This window comes from Amblyomma americanum, chromosome 1 (genome assembly GCF_052857255.1).
Source record: "Amblyomma americanum isolate KBUSLIRL-KWMA chromosome 1, ASM5285725v1, whole genome shotgun sequence".
NCBI classification, from domain to species: domain Eukaryota; kingdom Metazoa; phylum Arthropoda; class Arachnida; order Ixodida; family Ixodidae; genus Amblyomma; species Amblyomma americanum.
In genome coordinates this window covers 46,694,174-46,712,080 of record NC_135497.1, presented here as the reverse complement: position 1 = coordinate 46,712,080, position 17,907 = coordinate 46,694,174, and the positions used below count along the sequence as shown (strand labels likewise).

The following is a 17,907-nucleotide window of genomic DNA, read 5'->3' as shown; positions in this document are numbered from 1 at the left end:
TTCGTTATTTAAGCACTGATAATGAGGATGGGGTACCATTTGATCTTATTATGCTCTTGGCCCTCCACTGCATATGGCGCTACAGGATGGCAGGGTATTACTGTGATACAGATGCACGACCTGCCTGAATTTATTTTCTGGAAAGAATGGACTGGTTTTTTGCTATTCAGAAAGCCGCTGTGTAGCCTCCTGAGTGGCTCTCAAGACTAGAGCAACTGTGTATGTTACGTGAATTTTAGTATGACGAGGCCAGACTCGTGCTTGCTGACCACGACCGAGTCGTATGTGTATAGCGTTTTGTGTGTTTTTTGTTGAGTGTTTTTGGGTTAAATGTTATCTATAAGCCAGAGCCAGGCAATAAAGAATAAAAAAGGGGCGATAGCCTAGAGGTCTCGCTTAGTGGCCCTTAAAGGCGGTCTGTTAACGCAGCCGCAGGTTCGACTCCTGGTCATGGATTTGATTCAATTTTTCTCTTGGGGGCACCCGGTGATCAAAGCACGAGGTCCCGTAGTGAAGCTTTCGCTTCAAAAGAAGCACCCCGCCAATTCATGCGCACTGAATGTTTACGTTACGGCGGCAATATGCAAAGAAAAGCACCCTTATGATGAGGTTTCCCTGGCTCAGTACTATGATGAGAAGCATTGTTGCCCGATAAAATTCTTTTTCGTTCCACTGGAAGAGGGTCAGTTCAGGACGAGCCTGGGTGCCCATGATCCTGCTATCTTCCTTGCTCTCACTTAATCTGCATTACAAACGCAAACGGACATACGATGAAGAAAATGAGCGCAATTGTGGTAGGCTCTCTGGCGCTAGATCATTCTTCTCCACTGCATAATCCCGATACCCGCGCGCGCACGTATACATTTGAGCTGTGAACATCTAGACGTAAGCATTGCCTCAAGGCCGACTAACGCCGCTTCCACGGGGGCGGCGGCCGCGCACGCCTGGCCGAGCTCCGAGCGGTCATAAACAATGGTTTCCGGCCCCTGGCGGCTCCCCCAGCTGACCGGTTGTAGCGCGGCGCGCAAATGGGTCGACTGCGGTGGGCACACGCGTTCGCCGCCCACGCGCGAGGCCCACGTGAGCGGGGTGCGTTTATTTAGTACACAGTGAACGCAGCGTCAAACCCGCATTACCTACACGCGATGCGCTGTGTGCAACCTGTCCGCTGATTGCGTACAAACGCGTTCGGTATGTACCAGTTTCTGTGCAGCTTGTTTGCAATTGACACCGGTGTGCATTTCCCACGCGAAGAACACGAAAAGAAAAAGCAGGCTGGTTTGGGCGTGGTAGCAGTGCGAAGTCGAGTCGTACGGCGAAACTTGTTAGATACGTGTGCAAGAAGGGTACCAAGCGCTGCAGCACAAAGCGTCGTGCAGCAGGCACCTGGCGCGATCCAGACGCTGGTCATAGATGTTATAGGTGTCACGCTCTTAACCGGTACCAAGACGCAGTTAATAATCCATCATATTTATCGTTTCGCTAACAGCAACCAGGAACCGCCGTTTGTTTCTTTGCCGCATAGCGAGCAACTAATGGCACCGCTTGAGCTTTACACCTATGCAAGGTAAGGAGGTGGCATTAAGAGACAGCGAGAAAGAAGCGTGAATTACAAAGCACACACTCGCGTTAATGATGCCGGAAATAAATGGGCAAAAATGTCCTAGGTGGGGCATGCAACGCGGGAGCGATGCTTTCTTAAAGAACCTTTGTCCTCATCTTTAGAGACCGTTTGGGTTTTAGGGGTGTCGTAAGGGCTCCGCTGTACGACTGAGGAGCAAACCCTGTTGCATGGATGCTTAGGACAAAGACTACGTGTTGGCATCGACATCTGTGCATACTGTTGTTTTACTCCTTCTTATTTTCTTTTTTTCAGCCAGATGGGGACTCTCCGGTTTCCGCGCCGCTCCCGATGAGACTCGTTGTCTTACGCAGCAGCATGGACCTTTTTTAGGCAGTAAACTTGTAAACTTCTGTTTTTTTTCTGGGAAAGCATCTATGATGCCTTGCGTGCAAAGGCTGTAACAAAAACCGATCAGGGTTTCAGTCGCCTAGCCAGCACTGTCGTAAGGCTAGAAATTAAATCCGCACAGCGCTTCGAGCCATGAAAAGGAAAATCAAAGGTGTAGCATTAAGAGACAGCGAGAAAGAAGCGTGGATTAGAAAACACGCGCTCCCGTTAACGATGCCAGAAATGAAGGGGCAACAAAGTTCTAGGCGGGGCATGCAACGCAGGAGCGATGCTTTCTTAAAGTAAAGAAGTGGCCGCATTCCAGGGAAAGTGGAATGCGTCAGATGGCGTCCGGGAGTCAAGTGGGCTGTTGATATTAGGAAGTCTGCGGGGATATATCTTGTCCCCAGGTGGCACAGAACTGGGTTAACTGGAAGGAATATGGAGTCGTCTGCCTTGCAGTGGAAGTTGATGGGGTGACGACATCATCTCGACGATGACGACGACTACAGAAATAATTATTTTTGTAGCGAGAGCTACACTGGGCTACCAGTCGTGCTTTTCGCGGTACATGAGAGAGGCCAATTCAATTTTCAATTCAAGTTTATTTGCATCTATACATGTACAGGTGACGGGAGTACAGACAAAAAGCCAAGTAAATTCGGCTTGACGGGATGCGCCCTTTTTTGCAACATTCGAAGTAGTAGGAGAGTGTTCGAAAATATTTTACTAATCGTGCCATTAGATAAAGGGGGCGAGTACATAGGTAACTGCTCTGACGCGTGTCACTCGCATGTGTTGCTATTACATGTAGTGTGTAAATGCTGAAACCTATTATGTGTCATCCACTTCCGCCGCAAATAAATTTGTTACCTGAATGCTGAAACTCATTTGCGTGTCACGGTACATTCAAGTTCCATGTATCGCTAATAAACTTTGTTATGTGAATGGTGTGGCCCCATTTATGCATCATTTGACGAACCTCTTCCTTGTGTTCCTAATATATTAATTTGTACTGCGAATACTGAAACTGACCAGCTTTCATGGCATATGGTTCCCCCCGCACTGTATTACTCATATGCATGTACGTGCCTAGACTTATTCCCTTTCTCCAGTCTTTGGACTCGTTCAGGCATATAAAAATTGGTATGCAGTTCTTCAGACCAGAGCACTCTTCTACGACGAGTGCCATATTCCAGGCTTGCGGCGCTTTTGCTACTCTTTTTCTTTTGGTGCCCGAACCGTTTCGAAGTGTGCTCTTGACTTCCGTAGGAGTGACTAGATGTAGGCAATGACTCTTTTATTTAACGTGGTTCGCATTTCAAAATATATAGAGCATTGCGTTTGTGTAACAGATTAGCGCCCTTGCAATGAGAAAGGTGGCCGTTTTTTGCCTCCAAAAAAGCTGTATTCATGCGTATTGAGTTCATGGTTGAGTCATTCTGCTCTCTGTTCTGCTAGTTCCTGCTCCTCCTTCTCACTTTTCTTTATCTCCGGGCATTAAAGGGCTCGTGTCAGTACAATGTTCGTGGGTTGGATTATGCACTCACTGTTGTGGCGTGCTAAGTCTGCAAGAGTTCCTTTTTTTGGTATTCGATGCAACGACGGCGCGCTCTTTAAAGACCTGAGAATGCTTGGCCTTGGCTCCGACGATTCGTGTTGTGCCATGTGGTTTACATCACGCGTGTACCACAACAGTCGAATGAAGCGTGGGGCGAGGGCGGGACGGAGATGAGACAAGTTGTTCCTTCTTTGCCTCATGTAGAGTTCGCCACAAAACACTCGTGAAGTCAGAGGTATCGAGAGTGCAGTAGCGTGGGAAGCTTTGTACTAAAAAAAGTGAACTCCAAACGTTTTTCTAAACTCCAGGGCGTAGAAGTGACGCCACTGACTGCACCGCAGCCCCAATCCAAACTTGCGCCAGAGGTAGCGCCCGGCCTGACCTCAGGCCCCAACCCATCCCCAATTCTGATCCCATTTCTGAGACACAGTTCTTTAGCACACGACATCCAGTGGGGCATTCTGCCACCAGGCAGACATAGCGAAAGTCTATTATAATTGTTCAGGTTGAGGTCAATTGGTGCCGGAGTGCTGACGTCATTGAGTGTACTGTTACGATGTGCTCCTACTGCTACTACGATGGTGGCGTCGTAAACTCAAGAAAATGTCCATGATAATTGAAAAAAATTGGAAGTTGTTTTTTTGGGGAAAAGAAATGGCGCTGTCTCACATATCTCCGGACATTTGAACCACGCCGTAAGGGAAGAGATAAATGAGGGAGGGAAAGAAGAACGGAAGAAAGAGGTGCCGTAGTGGAGGGCTCCGGAATAATTTCGACCACCAGGGGATCTTTAACGTGCGCTGACATCGCACAGCACACGGGCGCCTTAGCGTTTCGCCTCTATAAAAACGCAGCTGCCGATTTCTTTCATAAATATGACTAAATCTTAGCCATTGGGTGATCCTTGCATGCTCTCAACGGATAGCAGCTAATAGTTTTGCGAGTCGCTGTTGAGCACGGAATTTGCTCTAGCTGAGCTGGCGATCGGGATTAACTTACCATCACTGACCGCACAGCCGCAAGCTCAGCTCTCGATCGCCTCGAAGTCTCAGTTCAGCCCCAACGTGCCGCTGCCAGACCTTGAAGGCCGGAAAGCAAAATTTCCGGTTATGCGCCTGCTTCACGCGAAAGGTAATCTCAGACGGCAATAAACGGTGCAAGCAAAACAATCACAAAGGCAAGGACTTACGGCCGCGCCACGGCGACCACCGGTGTGTGTCATGGACGAGTAATCGCTGACGGCGCACGCCGCGCTGTGGTCATCGCGACGAAAAGGGTGCCGCCGCGGAAGGCCAGCTCGAGTCGCCCTCGTCGCGCACGGAGAAGGCGGCGCCCGGTCTGCCCACGCGCTGCCGCCGTCAGCAGCACACGAAGTCGGCGCAGCAGAGGCAAGTCCGACGCACGCCGTTCCTCCGGTCTTGCTCGGTACGATGTCGCTGTCAGCACCACCTCCAAGCCAACGCCACCTGTGCGTCGGGTGCACGCGGCCTCGCGTTGAAGAGCCCGGCGGATGAGGCGACCAGCCTGGATGACGGATCTGCCCGCTTGTTGAGAACGGGTGCGGAATTCACGCCGCTGAGCTGCTGCTTCTGCGTGCACGCGCCAGCCTTCGTTTGTTACAACGCAGGCGCTGAACAAAACACGTTGTGGGGCTAGTTGGTGAAGCCGTTTCTCGAAGTTCTTTATAGCGCTACAAAAAACAAGGATACAGGAAGAAGTACACAGGACGGGCGCTGACTCCAACTAACTTTAGTGAGGCTTCCACAACTTGCATTTACACACAACGAAGGACCAGAGCGCATGTGGGTGAAATATTTCTGACATATTAGGGAGCGCGACTGCATGCTATCGTCTATTTAATAATCTGCATTCACTGTCTCGCAGGGAAACTGGTGTGGTGCTGACGCACGTGTCACCCCTTTGTTTGATAAAAAATGCTTCAGCCAATTCGCGTGCTAATCTATTCTTACTTCTGATTACAATTTTGATACTTTCAATCGTGGTTCGCAGTTTCGGGCATCTACATAGGATCATGTGGTCATGGATCATGACGTCAGGGCATCTGCATATGATCATGTGTCGCTCCTGTTTTGTGGAACATTTTTCTTTCATCAATTGACAACATTTTTGCTCCACTTATTGACGATGGAACAGCCCTAAAGATTTTTAGATATGTTGATGACTATTTAGTGATTTTAAAGAGACGTAATACAGGTGGTTACCAGGAAGTTGGAAATGAGATTTTAGATACGTTCCGACAACACGGCAAAGGGCTCTGTTTCACGTACGAGGTGCCTGAACGAAGTAACCTTTAATTTTTTACCTCAACATCAAGCTCGGAGACAGATGCGTTTGCTGGTGTTACCGCCCTAGAGCCAGAAAAGATTTCCTACCTTCTGATTCGGCACAGTCTAAAACGGTCAAGAGGGCGATTGTGACCCTTTCCCTGGAATCCGCTCTTCTCAATTCGTGCCCTCACATGATGCAGCAGAGCTTTCAGGGCGAGGTAGCTAGACTGCGTAAAGCAGGGCACCCTGAACACGTATTGACAGCGGTCACGGAGACACTATTGCAGAGAGTCAAAGAGAGACCAAAGAAAGCAATTAGACCACAACGTAGCAGCGCCAAGCCAGTGGTTATCCCCTATATGAATAGGGTGTCCCACAACCTGAAAAGGGTTGGCAACAAGTACGGCGTGCCGCTGGTCTTCTCTGCGCAAATAAATTGGCCAAGATGTGTTCCAAGGTCAGCAGCAACAGCCCTGACAGTTCCGGCTGCGGCATGGAGCACGCAAAGCCGTACGTGCAGTGTGCCACGGGTGTGGTATAGGAAATCCCCCTTAAATGTGGCGAAGTATATGTCGGGCAGACCGGCCGCTGTGTGAACGAACGTGCCAGGGAACATGAAAGTTCACTTAGTAACGTTTCCGAATCGTTTGACAATCTACCCGCACACTGCCGCTCGTGCAAAGATGAGAACGACCAAAACTGTGAGCCACGACTTGAACGTATCAAAATTCTAAGCAGAAGTAAGGATAGATTAGCACGCGAATTGGCCGAAGCATTTTTTATCAAAGAAAGGGTCGACACGTGCGTCAGCACCACATCAGTTTCCCTGCGAGACAGCGGATACAGATTATTAAATAGACGATAGCATGCAGTCTGCGCTCCCTAATCTACCAGAAATATTTCGCCCGCATGCGCTCTGGTCCTTCGTTGTGTATAAATGCAGGTTGTGGAAGCCTCACTAAAGTTAGTTGGAGTCAGCGCCCGTCCTGTGTAGTTCTTCCTGTGCCCTTGTTTTTTGTAGCGCTATAAAGAACTTCTAGAGGGCGCTGACGGGCAAATTTTTGATGAAAAAGGTGGTTATGGATGTCACTGGATGGCTCTCGCGAATTTTTGAAGCGAAAGCTTCACTACGCTAGGCTTTAAAGGGGCCCTGTAACACATTTTTAGTGTATTGTTTTGCCGGTTGGTTGCATAGAATGAGTTATAGTGATGTTATTAGCATCAGTCGTACCGCGTATACTGTGGTTTTTAATATTTTAATTAGCTCGCAAAAACAAATTCGTGGCGCTGACGGTGTCACCATACAGTGGTTGTTTTTAGCAGCGGATATGACATCATTTTACGCTAGCTTGATGATTTGACAAAGAGTAAATATACTGCGAATTGGTTTAATAACTAGAGATACGTTTTTTTCAAGTTTTTGCGTTTTATATTACATTAACAAAACCCGCTTGTTTGCCCTAGATAAAAGCACTGTAAATCAAGTAAAACAAAAACACGCCACCAGAGGCACTGGCTACTTTTTGCATCGAAGGACTTTGTGTCTCTCTGTAAACATCCTACGACCTAGCACTAAACACTTATGGCTACTCTCTATGTATCTGAGAGCGGCTTTGCGGAATCGATCCGATCGAGCCATTGCACTCTATAAGCGTTCGTTTCGGTCCCATGGTAGGATACGTTCGTTTCTCATTTAGCAGGCAGTGTGCATCGTCAGTTTGTAGACAATCAGCGCGTGGTGGCGTCAGATGGCGCCACGTTCCTGTCAACAGCACGCGCTCCTTGCTCGCCGTGGCCAACCAGTGCGCTAGGAGCGACGGGCGATGGTTGGCGGTAAGCAGTAGTGGTAGGCGCTACGCTAAATGTGTCTGATATCTTGCGCAGGCTGTCACACCGTCGCAGTATCTCGCGCTCGAGTTCGGATCAATAAGGAAGGAAACGTCACTGATCAGTATTCCCTTCTGCGCCGTCGACGTGACGGTGAAGCATCGCTGGGTCAGCTGGGCGTTCACGTGGTTGTTGCAACCATGCAAATGGCGCTGCCAGCCTTGACATGAACGAGTTGCAGAGAACAGGCAACCATGGAGTGCAAACTTCGGCCACGTGTTAAGATAGGCTGTTTTGATTGGTCGCTCCGCGTGTCGTCATTGGGAGAGTGAAATGGGAATGGGAAGCTGCGCGAAAAGCAAATTGAGGGCAGCATTTTGTTTGCTTGTATTCTGAAATTTCTTCATTGAATAACTCCCGTTCCTATGCATCGATTCTCGTAATTGTTTTTGAGTCAGCATCTGTGTGACATAAAGAATCCATCTGAAGCGTAACCGGCATCCGTTCAAGCGGTGTTTCGCAGCCCCTTTAAAGATGACAGCGTCAGTACAGTCACGTAACAGATATCAAGCGGTGTCACGTGGCAGGCCATGTGACCAACTGACGTCTTCACAATATGCCCGCCATGGCAGGTGGCAACTGAACCATCGGACTGCCCCATCGGCAGTACTTTGCCATGCAAACCAAGCTAGGCTTAACCAAAGTTTTAACCACTGCTAATTTTTTGAAACGGGTCCATGCCCAAAAATTCCTGACTAAACTGAAATGCAGCAGGCAAAGCCTCGTACAATTTCCTGATGCAGCTATCGAGCGTCTCATAGACTATTGTCATCACTACACGCTTATCCGTACCAATTCGGAGTCACTATGGCGAGTGCCCTCAACTTCCTCTTCACGCGATCGTCGTGGGCATGGCACCTCTTGTTCCTCACTGGTGCTGCCTTCTCCGGGAGCCACACCCTGGACTGTAGAAAACCCAGTAGTGGATATTCCCGGTACATTACTGATCCAGCTGTTCGGGACGCCCCGGGATGCCTGAAATAACTGCACCTGCAAAAAAACGTCCGAAAATTATTGAATTCTGTTCTCAGCCAAGGTACGTAGATACCGATTGCTGAAACCTCAACGCACACAGGATGGTGCAGTGTATTGCACGCCCAGAGCAACAAGGACACTTTGCACATTTGTTTTTCGAGGCGTTACTTTCTGAGCATTATTAGGGGTTTTCCGCTGCAGCCAATATTTCCTCAAATAATCCAGCAGGCGATTTTTCACAGGTGCCCATGGCCAAAATTTAAAATGAATACAGAGAGGAATAACTTGTCTCGCTTGCTATGTAGTGTTCGAATTCGGTATAAGCGTTATCCTCGTAAATCGCAAGTTACACACGCGTTACTAAGCACGCTGTTTTTATATAACAGCGCTTTGAAAGTGTATCGGTAACTACATGGAGACCGTATTCTTGAAAAATCAGCTTGATATTACCAGCGCTACGAGTCGAAGACACCTCAGACGGTGCGCACGAAAGGTATTCGACAAAATGAGAGTGGAATGAGAACGGCGTAAAACGCTTGCCAACGATCAAAAAATACTCTCAGGCTTTTGCATGCAGAGCATTTTTGCTCAAATGTTTCGAATATACAAATAATGTAACCTGCTGTACGGAAATATTTGAGGTAATGTTCTATTCTTACGAAGCACGACGAGATTATTTTTTTAAAGTTGTTCCATCGCTCGCAACGCAGCAGTTAAGAATGCCATAGAAAACCGATGGGCAACGTTTTGGACGATCGCAAAAAACTGTCATAGTTAGATCTGCAGGTATATTGACTGTAGTAGCGAAATTTTACACTATATGAAAAAGCTGGTTTCAAGTAACCTTTTTCGTTTAAAATGCTTTTGTGTCGGATTGTTGGGCAGGATTCACTTTGCGCCAATAACTGCACCAGCATGTAGTGACGTAGTAGCCCTGCTTGCCATTTATGGGCGTTTTCTGCGCGAAGTGGAACGTGCTCGCCTTGATCGTTTAAGAAGCGATCCCAAAGGGCCGGAAACACGCGCTCCTCACATAACGTGCTTATTTCGATCGACCAGACCAATGAACGACAATCTTTTTGCGCTTGTGTCGTGTATGTGTGTTGTCTTCTTGTGTCGCTTTTAGCGCATAGGTTCGCATAACAATCTGCAGCCAGCATGAAATTCCCGGAACTTGAATTTACTATCTAATCCGTAGACATCACAAACGTTTCGGGCACTGAGGGTCACTCCCACGTCTTCCACAACTCCCCCTAATGAAACCTGGACGAGGCGCGTTCGCATTTCAATTAAAGCGAAATGAAAAGTGCGCCTATACTGAAATTTTTGTGCTGCACGAAAGAAAAAATGGTTACTGTATATCCATCGTGACGCTTCAATAGCGACTGGGCAGTTTTTGCAGAAAAAGAAACTATTAACATCAGAACTTCAGTCATGCTTAAGAGAAGAGTGCATGGATTTCCATAACAAAGTGGAAAGTGGCCCTCACCTATCTGGTCTTCGGTCCGACAATAGGCGGGATTGTTCGCCAGTAAAGTTGAGTCCTGGAACAAAGTAACAGTGCAGATGAGTCCGGACTGTGGCAGACAGTGGACTCTCTTAACAAGATGTGCAATGTTTCCGCCTGCGCAATAAACTTGTCGCCAGCCACGCTACAAGCGCCTCGCTCCAACTCCGCTTGGCCTCGGCCAGGCCCATTTTTTTTTTACAAAGGCTAAAGGAGCTTTAGAACAAAAAAGGTCAAAATCCGGTTGTCGGTACCTTTAGGTTAGCCAATAATTTCATCAACGTTTATTTTGTTGTCTAAGCTACTACTATTTCGGACGCATCAAGAGAAGTGCTAGAGATGCTACAAACGCAGAGTTTCTCGATATTAGAGAAAAAGCTTACATCTACCATGGAAAGGCGCATAAATGCCGGAAGCATGAGCTTTCGTATTTGACGTGGGTATTGTTAGGCATGGAATCAGCTGCAACAATGAGACCTTTCTCACTGCAAAACCCCGAAGAAGTGCTCTCAAAGGTTCCACACGAGCCTGACAACTAAATGGCACTTGCGTTAAATTAATCGAAGAAGTGAAAAATTGCACGTTCGAAGTAAATTATTCTGCGTACAGCGGGCAGCATTTCGGCAAAGCCTCCACGTGTATACCGCATCCGAGGCAGAATACACGTCCTCGGCCGAACAGTATCAAGGCAGATAAGAAGCCTCGTCTTCCCGCATTCCCTACGTGGATGAAGCACTGTTCAAGAAATTCAAGCAGAGAGTGGTGTGAGCTCTCAATGTAGGTATCAGTGAGAAACTCTAGAACGCCATGTATGAAACATGGCGTCTCCCGTTTGAACTCAACTCCTTCGCTTTCGTGTAAATTTTTGTCAAGATGTACCCTCAGTATCGCGTGCAAAAGAAACTCAACTTTGTTCTTTCAAAGCAGCTCGTAAGGGCAAGAGTCTGCTTTTCCGATTTAAAACGCAGCGATTTAAATTACCCTGCCCGACTCACCGAGAGCGTCCGATACAATCAATGCGCGCTGTTTTCTCCTATGCTTGGCACAGCTCTTTTAACAGGACAAGCTGTACCCGCCCCAAGATTCATTCAATTAATTTTCCGGTCAACAGCCCGCCTGCGGTGTCGGGGTCAGCATCGGCCTGCGCAACCTAGTTATCAAAAGCAGAACAAAAAAAAAATAAATATCGCGGCCATGAAACCTACAACGCATTTGAATGTAACGTTTTTCACTGCACGCATGGTGGCGTAATGAAGATTTATTTCTCTTGGCGCTGTTCCGATGGGGAAACGTTGACGCCTTTTCGAGATACGCCTGGTCAAGGTACTTGGGTTATCTCCATCTCCACACGAACTGCAAGGTTACTCAATGAGTATATCATTGTTTCGAAGTTGTCACGCTATCGACAATCTGAACTACGGATTCACCTGTATGGAGTGCGCGATATGCTTGAAAGTTGCGATTCCCACGGCCGAACGTGGAAGGTTTAAGCATGCACAAGTAACCTTCGTTGCTTTGTGTTCAGCGCGCCTTCGATATCCCCCGCTATACCTCTGGGAACTTTCGTTAAAAGAAATTTAAGTTCATCGGAAGTATCCTACAGCGGCTGGTTCTGCGCTTGAAGCAGCCAAATTCCACGCACATGCACATACTGACATCCCTCCAGTGACTTCCGTGGAAGTTATGTACAGCTATTGCAAACGCAGTATGATACGCGGAAAAAAAAACAGCAAGCACCGCTGTGGGTCACATTCTATAGGAAATGGCGCATAGGAAGGACATGGTATCGGTAGCAACGAGTGTCACCGCTTATTCCAGTTTTGGTCGCCTTTAACAAGAGGAAATCTTCACGCGGTTCGTGCACCTTAGAGGACGCCGCTTGGTTCCAGCGGTTATCCACACAACTAGCTGCTTGTCTCAGGTCTGGCTGTCAGCTCACAGTATGCTGTGTGCCGGTAAATGCATTAGAGCGTCCCGGCCATCTTAGTGCGGGTTCCTCATGACAGCTTTGACAGAAAGAATGAAAGTATTTCCCAACAACAATAGAAATAAAGGTTAGAGAGGACAGCCGCAGCCCCACAGGCACTGCTTCTTACAATGACTGCCGTCTGAACAAGAGCTAGTATTTATTTCTTAACGCGCACTACTCTGCCAGTCCAAAAAAATTGCTGAAGGTTTACTCTGCTCAGCCCTGGTCGAAAGCGAAAAGCTCCATATCCCTGGTTACGCTTGTGATCGAGGAACTTGCGGTCTCCACGGCAGGCGCCGCATCGAACACACCTAGGTTTATGCTAAACGAATCAAAGTGCCCCAGAGTTTTATGCAGAACCCACTTTCATGACCTGCGCATGCGATGCCGGCAGACGCTTTCACTCTTTCCGCTTCACCGAAGGTCAAGGTCAAAGGTCACAGTCGAGATAGATGGTGTAAGAGCCGCTGGTGTCGCTGCTGTAGCTGACGTCATGTGTCGAGAAGTACTTTGGTTTGGTTTGGTACAAAATAGGCACAAGAACACAACAGGACCGGCTCCTGTCCTGTTGTGTTGTTGTGCCTCTTTTGTCCTTGTTCTTTTCGCGCCGTCCTGACACCATCTAGAAGCTAGGCACTAACTAGCTCAAACCAAAGTACTTCTTGAGCATATTTGTTCTGCATTGGATCCTTTCCTCCAAACAAGTTTCCGCACCGACCCTGTCATTGCATGTTCCAACCTTATTGCCGTATCCATCTGCCAGTAACGAGCTGGCGCCTGTCCTGTTGTGTTCTTGTGCCTCTTTTGTCCTTGTTCTTTTCGCGCGGTCCTGACATCATCTAGAAGTCATGTGTCGAACCTGACTACCACCAGTTATGCTCATGATTTGACCTCTAGCTACTTTCAAGGTCAAGCTTGCGGCCCCGCTGACGGTTGGAAAAGCTATTGCAGTGAAGCTTTTCGCTCGAAAAAAAAAACACGCAGATACTCACCTTCCTCGAAGCGCCACACTTCTCGCGAGGCTGGTTCCACTGCAGGATACGGTCTTTCTTTGCCAGGACCCACATGCGGGGCTTGAGATGCAAAGGACAGAATGGCAGGCACTCTTCTGCTCTGGTTCCTCGCTGCCGCTCCGGGCACCTGAAATTCACGGGTGTGCATAGAATGGGGCCGATGTTAGTGCCCCAACTGAAAGCTGGTCGCGTAAAAGGCAGTGCGATGCCATAAGAGGAGTGAGTTTAGCATCGCAAACAAACCTCCGGAAAGTTATCTGACCACGTGCGTGTTCCTAAGCTTTCCGGAGCACACGGATCAAGACCCCTAACTACCAACGAGCTTTGAGTTGGGGCGTCGCACTAGGCCTTTGGGCCCTTCTGAATTCAGGGAGCGAGAAAGAATTGCGTGTGGGCTCTCCATGCTTTGAAATGATGAACAAGCCTGCTGTTTCCACCGTCTAAAACAAGCTGGCACTAGGAACTGAGTAAAAAGCTTGAAAGCGTCATTTGTCTCCGCGAATTACGCTTAAAATATTCTCACACGCATCCTAGATAAACTGTATATGTAAGGGGGGGGGGGGGGTGGTAAGTACCGAAAATGGCCACTAGCTATCTCCTCTGAACATCTCTCTTCATACCATGCATACCGAAATTGTTCCAGGAGCGGGGAAAACATCAAATAGATTATTATCGCTTCCTTCAGTTCAAACCCTTTTCTCAGTAACATTGCTTTTTTGTCATGTGTAGGAGGGAATGGCGATGTGAGATCAATATGAAATTTAAAAACCGAGTATTTGCTGATCAATAACCTTCGATGCCAAAGAGAGCATCCTGATTCTTCCATTACCATCCTGGATGTCCCAACTTCCTCGCAACCATACGTTAGCCTGAAACATATCCTTTACTCTCACCCTGCAACAATTTAATGCCTTTTAATCCGCACTCCACACCCCCATTCAAGCACGCCTGGCTGACATCGGACCAGCTGACGGACAAGCTGGCTTTGGTGACTCTGGCGAAGCTTATACTCGACCCTTAGTGTTTTCTTTGAAGCTTTCTCTTCCTATCTGTCCACAAAAAGTGTATAGCGCTACTTAGCATTAAGCCGCAACATACTTGTGTTATGGCACTTCCTAATGTTTCCATTGAAAGTGTATGCTTGATTTGGGTGGAACATGAACTGCGTAAATAAGCACTAATAGATACCAATTGCAATAATGTACGATCCCTCGCAAAATGAAGAATGATTGACGAACAGAGTGCCAACACTGTGCGATCCAACGAAGAAAAAAATAGTGTGAGAGAATGATGGATGCTTGGGCAAATATAGAGCGTTGATAATGCGCAGTGAGTCATAACCACACTTTGATTGTGGTGCACTCGCCCTCTGATTCGCATATTGAAGTCGCCTAGCCAGAGATGGGATATTCTCCAAAACACCTCCTCCCTCCTAATCTGCGCAACCAATGTGAGGCTGAGGCGCCCACACAGCTTAATCTGAAGAAAGCCCTGTCCATCGCTGTCACTCTGTCACCATAGAAAAAGCTGGCCTTTAACCTAAAACGCTCAGATTCCGCACATTTTGCAGGAATTCTTTTTCGGGAAGTCATTCATTCTATGCACAGTCATTGAATGGGACCATTTGTCATCAATTATAGGTACCGAATCGGACACAACTAAACTTCAAGAGCTAATCAGTGGTTGGAATGAGAAGTAACTTAACCCACAGTCCTAATGGTGTCACCCTTTCTTTCTTACATTTTTTAAATCTGAAGATGCACCTGTTGCGATGAATCAGTATGCACCCGAAAATTTTGCTCCCATGCATTTGTTTAACTTTAGCGATTTACCTGTACTTATCATTTCATAGTGTAGTGATAATACTAGAATTGTACATTGTTTTCACCCAATTAGTTTGAATAGTGCGCGTATATTTTTATTTAGTTATTTTTGGTTGGTTTTGGATGTTTTTTGTTCAGTATTATGTTCGGACTAATACTTGCCTTTTTACAATCCCCCCCCCCCCTCCTTATGTAGTCGAGGGACTTCAACTGTATTTTGAATCAAGAAATAAACACACGCTATTGTCATTGTGGCACAGTCGCGGCGGCGCCGACATGCTGAGTGGAGGTTCTCGCCATCACGTCCTGCCCAGGGCCACGGCTGTCGCGTTTCAATGCATGCAATGTAGGAACTGCAAGCATCTTGAAATTTCTGTGCGTGACAATTACCACGAGTGACTGCTGTAAATACGGATTCCCCTTTATAACGTGTCTAACATGTCGAACTGCTCATTTTGGTTGCAAAGGTTATTAGGCACGAACAATTGTCATTGATAGTTAACTTTCCACGTGACAGGCACAAGGCAATAGCCGTGCTCGTGGTCGATGCAAGGTCCGTACCTGAAAGGGCTTGAGTTCCTTAATGGCCCAGCCAGATGAAACGAGCGGCTCTGACAAAAAAAATGTACACAGTTATGAAAGCAGGCGGCACATTTTTTTAACACGTGGCATTTGTAAAACAAACGAGTCAAGCAATTCCCAGGCAACTCAATAGAGCGTTGTACAAAGTCCGCTCCTCCACCTTGATATTCATGGCAACACAGGTAGCGTAAATAAAGAAGACAAAAACTGAGAACTTCTCACGTATCAAGTAAAAGCCTTTCAACTGCCTAACTAAGGCCGAAGGAATAGCGTTCAATGGAGTCTGGCCTGAAATTCTGGAGGTGAGAAGTAGTACCCAGCGTGTTCATGCGCTCTTTGGGATAGAATGATTCTTTTAGGATCACAGCGACGGAATTGGTGGACGTCTTAATTCATTTGTGTGCTAATAAGCTTAGATCAGTTATTTAACTCCTATATATAGACTCTTAGGCTGTTGTTTGTATTTAGTTAATTGAAGCGATCCGTCAAGGCACCTTATATCAATTATCAGGTGTGCACAAATGTAAAACGGCCCTTAGTACAGTGGCTCGAGTAATTTCAGCTGTTCATACGTATTTCAGGGACACGTAAGCAGAGCGCGGCCGCATCTACTTCTCTCCACCCCTGCCAGAGCAGTGCTTCGCATACTTCCACTCGAACCAGAGGGAAAGCGTGAAAGGAGCGTACGGCCGCCCAGCCGCCCAGCGCCCCTTGGATCCGTCTTTAGGGCCGAAATTCCAACTGTCGTAGAGCAACGAGAAATTACATCTTTACAAAAATACTAACTAGCGCCAGCTGCCCTGATGGTCCGCTACAATTCTCTACTTGCTTCCAAGTGCCCAACTGTTAAAATTTAAACGCCAATTAGCAAATTTTAGTCAGATACTGTTAACTCAACTTCTGTCACAACCGCTTCGGCATCTATGAATGCCGTCGCCATGATCGCGAAAAAATCATGACTTTTACGTAAAAATGGCTGTTTTTAAAATCACTGATCTTCTCGTAAACACCCTGTACTTTTTGAAGTTCTGAGCGGTTCCAAGGAAACTGAATGCCTCCTTAGGCCTAGATGCGCAGCGATCGAGTTCGTACGTAAACCAGAGTGCACAGTGGTAGCTTGCACTTTGCTGCCAGTGCAACGTTAGCCATAGCGAACGCCATCACTAGGTGTTACGGAAAGCGCAGATGCGTTTTGCATGTGTGTCTTTGGGTCGTCCTCCTTACGTGTCGTCTTCGCGCAGTTTTATAAAAGCTGAGAGACACGAGTACGACGCACAAAAAGGCGCTCTAATGCTGCTAGCACAAAAGTGCGCATTTACGTCCAACGCTAAAAATAACACCTTGCTTTTTCAGGGAAACACCTCGCCGACTGCGGGCATATGTATTTATGAAAGCATTGCATGTTTAATGTGTCTTATCATGTCCTGTGCACATGTATGTGCGGTTCCGCTGCCTGTCTGGCTCGGCCACTCCAGCCCCATGGAGCATTGGGAGGTCGGATGTCTGTGCACTGTGTTTATATTTGGTGCAGTGATGTCAGTATATTATTATCCGCACATAATTTACCGATTAGATGCCGTCAGAGGTTGTCCAGATGCGATTTAAATTTACTAACGCAGCTGTTTAGCAGAAGACAGTGGGAAACACACTGCATCATTTGGCACCAAAAACGCGCCTGATCATGTGACTAACCTCGTCCCCATAGCCATAGCTGCGTGCCTTCCGCTTAGTGGTTATCAGGCGGGGCGAGCGGTCGCAGTAAGCCGGCATCAAGAGCCTTGAAACGCCCTTCAACATTACATCCTGAAACGACTGCATGGCGCGGCATGGGCAGCAGCAGCTTCCACTGCTGTAACCATTATGAGATCACTGTGGCACCCGCATTGGAGGAATGCGTAAGCACTGACGCCTCCCCGCCCCTCTTTCCCCCTCTTTTCCCCAGTCTGCCTAAACTAATCAAGTTCCATCATTGCCCATTTTGAGATTGAAAACTTCGCACCACGCTTCGTTTTCAAATTTGGTAGCGCGCTTCCCTCCGTCCACGCTTCCGGTTTTTGAAATTTGACACCACGCTTAAGCTCCGCCCACTTCCGGTGTTTTCAAATTTGGTGCCACTTTTGCTCCGACACAGGCCTCTTTGTGGATATTTTTGGCTCTAATGAACTATCACCCTGCATGCACCTCATGATTTCCGCTGTGGGATTTTCGGATCCTCTATTTAATGCAACCATTCTTTTTCTTACAACTCAATTTGTTTGAACGTTATAGTGATGGTGACACGAAACCGCAAACATATCCATACAAAACATACACGTTAATAAATCCATCAGCAGTGAAGTGACACATGATTC

General features: G+C 47.4%; 1 long non-coding RNA gene across 1 annotated transcript in view; it reads right to left on the bottom strand.

Annotated features, from left to right (window-relative positions):
- LOC144132600 (uncharacterized) overlaps positions 1-4,826 on the bottom strand; it is a 41,962-nt gene extending 37,136 nt beyond the window's left edge. The window contains exons 1-2 of the long non-coding RNA XR_013314875.1: positions 4,702-4,826; positions 4,512-4,591 (exon numbers count right to left, since the gene is read on the bottom strand). This is a non-coding gene — a long non-coding RNA (uncharacterized LOC144132600). The remainder of the gene's footprint in view (positions 1-4,511; positions 4,592-4,701) is intronic.
- Positions 4,827-17,907: the final 13,081 nt, after the last annotated feature.